This window comes from Vombatus ursinus, unplaced genomic scaffold, assembly GCF_900497805.2.
Source record: "Vombatus ursinus unplaced genomic scaffold, bare-nosed wombat genome assembly UNPS02014809.1, whole genome shotgun sequence".
NCBI lineage: Eukaryota > Metazoa > Chordata > Mammalia > Diprotodontia > Vombatidae > Vombatus > Vombatus ursinus.
This window is the reverse complement of record NW_020954587.1, coordinates 6,511,992-6,517,991: the sequence shown is the minus strand read 5'-3', so window position 1 is coordinate 6,517,991 and position 6,000 is coordinate 6,511,992.

Genomic DNA, 6,000 nt, shown 5'->3' with positions numbered 1-6,000 from the left:
TAATAGTCCTTTTTTCTTTTTTTTTTTTTAAGGCAGGTCTGTCATTTTGAATACTGTAAAACTGTGATAAACTTTATATTGAAGCTGTATTTTAATATGACCGCTTTGAATCCTTACATGAAAATGTTCTGGGATTTGTTATAAACATATCCCAAGGAAGCAATATTTAATAAAACTAGGTTAAAAAAAGAATAATAGTACTAATGTGTGTGTATAAACTCTATATAAACTCAGTTCCTCCCATGACCTTTAACTTGGTGGGAGCATCATTTGCAATAATATATGACCGAAACTTGACTACAAATATTTGATTTTGTCTACTTTGGAGTTGAGCCAGTTTCCTTTTCTTTGAACCTCCATGGCTTCTCGTAGTTTATCTTTACTAAATCATGGCTCTTTTTTGTAGGGCTTGAGTGGGTAGAACACATATTGTGAGTGCTACGTGTGACCATGGTTTATAAGTATTGCAGTGATATTTTTCATCTATTGAGAAAATGGAATATTTCCCATTGGATAAAATTAGTTCACAAGATATTCTGCCATGGCATCGGTGGGAAATAATCCATTTCTGAGATCAAGAAAAAAGAATTAAGATGTTGCAGCCTTGGAAGAAGTTTCCTTTATTTCACTTAGACAACCTCCTCTTGAATCCATTTGTGCTCTTGCCATGATATGGAAGTGAGTAAAGAGTCATTTACTTTTTGACTAGCTTGAGAATTTTATCTGAAAGGAGGGAGAACGTCTGGTGATTTGACCTTGGGAAAATTTAGAGATGGTATATTTTCCTGTACATTTTTAATAATTTGTCTAATTCTGTTTTTTAGATTGCATAGGTTGATTGGGCTTCCATCGCTACTAAATACCCAAATTCCAGTATGCTACCTGTTGTGACTCACATTTCATGAAAAATATAGTTCCCATCAGTTTCTTCTCTTTTTGATCTCCATTAAGTTCTGAATCAGATTCAAGACCTTTCCTTTGTCTTCCTTCTAAGGCTTCTTTTACTTTTGCCTCCTGATATTGCTGTGCTTCTTACCCAACCTTGAGGCTATTATGGAACCTTCTCCTGGTGACTTATATTTTCCTTTATTTAATTCTTCTTTTAACTTCATTTTCCTTCGGTTTTCTCTCATCTTTAAAATGGTGGTAACATCAGTTTGAGGATGCAGGATACCACAACATTGGATTAATTCTGTTCTGTTGGGTTTAATCTTACACATACATTCCTATGGGCACAAAAAGGTCTGGTTTTTAAATTTTTTTTAATTTTGTGACTTCTAGCACAGTATTATTTTTACTATTTTGAGTACTCTTATAAAATGTCATTTTTCCTTTTAAATATGTGACTTTAAAAGGCCATAGATCATTCTTAAATGTGATGTTACCATATCTATATGCCATGTTTTTTTTTTACAGTGCAGCAATCTGATTTTATAGTGTAAATCAAAGGACAATTTACTTCACAGAAGTTTCCTTTACAGTAAACTTTGCTGGAATCCATCTCTTCCAATGAGGGATACTTACAAAGTAAAAGCTCATGAATTTAGGCTTGTAAATTCCATGATGAGAAAATGCAGAATGTCCTGAGCTTTTTACTCCTGCTGAGAGAAAAGAGTGGCAGCAGCCAGCATGGGCTTCCCTGGTGGTAGATAGACATTAGAGGTGGTGAATGCCTTCAGCCTTAATTCATATTCCCTTATGATACAATTTTAATGCTATCTAATATTGAACAAAAATGGTACCACAAAGTTTAGAGAACTGACACTTCTCTTATGTATTTATTTTTGCTGAAGATGCTTCAAGCAGTAGCCTGGTTTATTTTAGGTGCATAATAATTTAACTTCCTTGAAATGAAATTTAAAATTCTCATAACTAAAATGTTAGTACATTTTTTAACATCTGCTAAAATTCTAGGATTGATTTAATATTTTAAGAAATAGTTGAGAGACCTTTAAATAAAAGGCTGAACTCTGCTTGTTTGACAGCTCCTGAGCCAAGTAAAGGCACAAACATAGGTATCTGTTGAGGAGCCATTTAAATTTTTTTCTGATTGTGTAAATCTTTGGTATTCATTACAGTTCGCATTTAAATAATTGCAGTTAAAGCCATGTGTAAGGATATTTTTAATAATAGAAAATGCATTTGTTCTGTAAATGATGGGGGAAATGTTGCATGAACATAGTTTCATAATGGGACCTTGCCCAATTATAGTATGGTTCACATCATACATATATCATAGATTTAGAATAAAAAATTACCTAGAGGCCATCTAGTCCAGCCACCTCGTTTTGCAGATGAGGAAACTGAGGCACAGGAGTGACTTGCCCAAAGGTCAAATACAGGTAAGTGGCAGAAGTAAAATTTAACCAGGGTCCTCTAACTCCAAATCCATTACTCTTTCAACCATGCCATTTTTATAAAGGCTGCATTAATACTTTACTTAGCATGGATTCGTCATGCACCCATTTATACTTTCATCAGTATAGTTACTAAGCTAAAGGTGAAGAATGATAATTCTGTGTTTGTGTAAATTATATTTACAAGCATAGTATTGGCTATATTAGTGCTAATAAAAATAAATTGAATTAGCCTGAGGATAGTTGTCAGGATCAAATCACATAACCTACATAAAGTGCTCTGTGAATTGAAAAGTTCTGTAAATACACATCAGCTGTTCTGTGTCTGTACAAAAGGCATAATATTACCAACATCGAGTGTCCCTTTCACTGTTCAACTTCTACAAGTGGAGACACTCTCAGAATCCAGTGTTGTGCATAACAGAAGAGAAACAATTAGTATAAACCATATAAGGGGTTTTATAGCTAGTTGGCCAAGGAGCAGATTAATACAGCCATCACAACAGTCATGACATCGTTGTGAGACTGCAACAACTTAAGCTTTTTTCCTGGACCATGCATGATTTGATAGCTTCTCAGAATTTAAGGAGCTAACATAGTGTGAAGCCTTGCTGTGTAGCTAGAGTCAAAAGAAGGAACAAAAGCCTTCGACATTGTGTTACATTTCTAAGCAGCTGTGATATTCTTGGGATGATCTATGAAAAGCATAAAGAAATCTGCGTCCAAAATGAATATGGAGCAGGATGAGAAAATAGAAAATTGTTCCCTATAAATTCCTCTCCCCTGTGCTTCAATATCCCCCACCTGTTTTCATTCGCTAGGGGAGAGGAAGGGGCCACATGCATAGATTTCATGTGAAAATACTTGGAACGGGTTCAGTGTGAGGTGACACAGGGGATCGAGGGTTAGTCCTGGAGTTAAGGAGATGAGTCTTTGGAGTTCAAATCTGTCCTCAGACACTTACTAGCTGTATGACCTGGGAAAGTCACTTAACCCTGTTTGCCTCAATTTCCTCATCTATAAGATGAGCTGGAGAAGGAAATGGCAAACCACTCCAGTATCTTTGCCAAAAAAACACCAAAAGGGGTCACAAAGAATTAGACACAGCTGAAAAACGACTGAATGACAAAGTCATGGGTCTGCAGGTAGTTATATTACTGGAAGTTTTCTGTGAAGTGCCTCTGTACCACCCAATTGGTTTAAAAAATTTGTAAAAATATCTAGACTAGGAAAACGATGCACAAAAATATTTAGTTCAATACGTGTCTAGAGATAAGAGTCAGATAATGACCAAAAAAAAAAAACAAACTTCTGGACAGTCTTAGGATAGTTTCTGGTCCTCCTGCAGAGCCATCTTATTTCAGACACAATTTTAATGAACTTGATTATTGACTTTGAGGCCCATGACAATTAGAAGCTTAACTTAAAGGGGAAGTCTGTACCCCCCCCCAAAAATTGATAGCCCAACAATAAATAAAAACACAAAAATTGTTTTAAAAAAAAGGCTTGGGACCACTTAGTATTGCTATTGACAAGGCAAATTGTGCCACTTTACTTGACAGTCCAGAAAGGCATTGAGAAATTAAAGTTATATATTATAATATTATATAATTATATGTAATATAATAATATATAATATGAATTTCTCATGTACAAGATACCAAGCTGATTGCCCTCAGGTAGCTGAAATATCAACTATGTGCAAAGCACATAGATTCCTCCAGGAGCTTAGATTTTGATAAAGAGATGCAACATTAACACAGAGAAGTAATACTGGGTAACGTGAGGGGGAGAAAGCACTAAAGGCTCTTCAGCATGAGGTGACTCCCGAGCTATGCCTTGAAGGAAGCTGAGGATTACAGACAGAATCCTGAGACTCTCTGAAGGCACCTAAAAAGGAGGCAAAATGGAGTTTGGGGAGCAGCAGGTAGTTGCAATAGGTAGTATGAAACATACTGTCTGTGAAAGTATAATAGGGAATAAAGCTGGATTAGAGCCTTAACAGCTTTAAATGCCAGTCTGAGGATTTTATCCTAGAGGAGCCACTTGAGGTTTTTGAGCAGGGAAGTAGTATGGTCAGATCTGTCTTAGGACAGTTACTTTGGCAGTTACACAGCAGGTGGACTGAAGAACAAAGACTGAAAGCAGGAAGACACTGGCAGGGGTAGGTGGGGGGGGCATTAAAAAGCATTGGTGAGAAGTATTGAAGTTCTACATTAGAGTGATGGCCACGTCAGAGGACAGATGCAAGAAGAAAAAAGTGATGACTTGTTAACTAACCTGATGGGGAGAATCAAAAATAACTCTGGGTGTCAAACAGAAACAGGAAAGTTACAAAGGACGGGTTTAGGAGAAAGGATGAGTTCCATTTAGAATGTGTTTTAGATGCCAACTGGACACTCATGTCCAGAAGACAAATAGTGTGGTGTGTAGCTGGAATTCTGAAAGAATGGAGCTGGATATATAAATTTGGAAATCATCTGCAGTCATAACTGAAACAGTAGACGTTGATGAGCTCAAGAGAAAAAAGTTTCCGGGGATGATTGAGTTTTGGGGATAGGAGATTGATGGATGCTCCAGCAAATGAATAATTCAGGGCCCACTGAGACTGTAGGATTAGGTGGAGAGGAATGAGGGTGGGAATGGGTCAAAGTAGAGAGGGGGGATAGCATATGGCTTCTAAGGAGAAAAAAGAACAAACCAGTTGGCTGGATTGGAGGGGAGATCTAGTAAATTGTAAGCACCAACACTATGGATGAGAAAGTATTTCCCAAATATATTGTATACTGCCTGGTCTCATACATAGGGTACAGATCCTAACTTCTTGATAATGTATATTCAATACAAATTTAAATACTGTGATCTCACAGCCTGTTGAAGGTCAAGTGACCCCAAATTGCTTTACTTTTTTTGTCTTTTTATAGTTATGCATTTCTTTCACCAATGATTTGTTGCTTTTTGCTGCTTTTGGTATATAGGCCTCTACAATGTCCCCTCCTTCCTTTGATTCTAATTTGGTATAAACTTGGAAAACAGATTACTCACCCTATTTGAAGTTTGTGATAAATAAAAGAAGCTCTAAATGAGGGAGCTGCCCAGGAGTGAAAATCTATGTGCTTTACTACAAGGTCTTTATGACATGTAAAGGCAATGTAGTATAGAAAACCTAGTCAAAAGAGATGATTTTAATAAAGTGCACCTTACTGTCCACCTCACCGTGGGCAAATCACAAACCAAGCTCAGAATTAGAGACTTGCAAAAGTCTGTGGAAGGAATTTTAGAGAACATCTAGTCAAATCCTCTCATTTTTACAGATAACACACACATTGCCTTAAGGTACTTTTCTGACTCTATTTCTTTTCTGTAAAATAGGGTTAATATTTGTGCTATCTCACAACTGAACAAATGAGCTAATGTAAAAAGTGCTATGATAACATAAAAGTCTATAGATAGAGTAGCTAGGCAGGGGTAGCCTGGGAGTCCTTCCAGGTTCTTTATTTTTTATTGGACAGATGAAGCATTACTGTATCTAGTGGAAGAAAGATACATAAGCATGAAAACTAGATACATAAGTATGAAAACTAGGGTATTAGGCGATGTGGTTTTTCAGAAAGTAGCTATTAGAGCCACGAAGTGGTCCGTC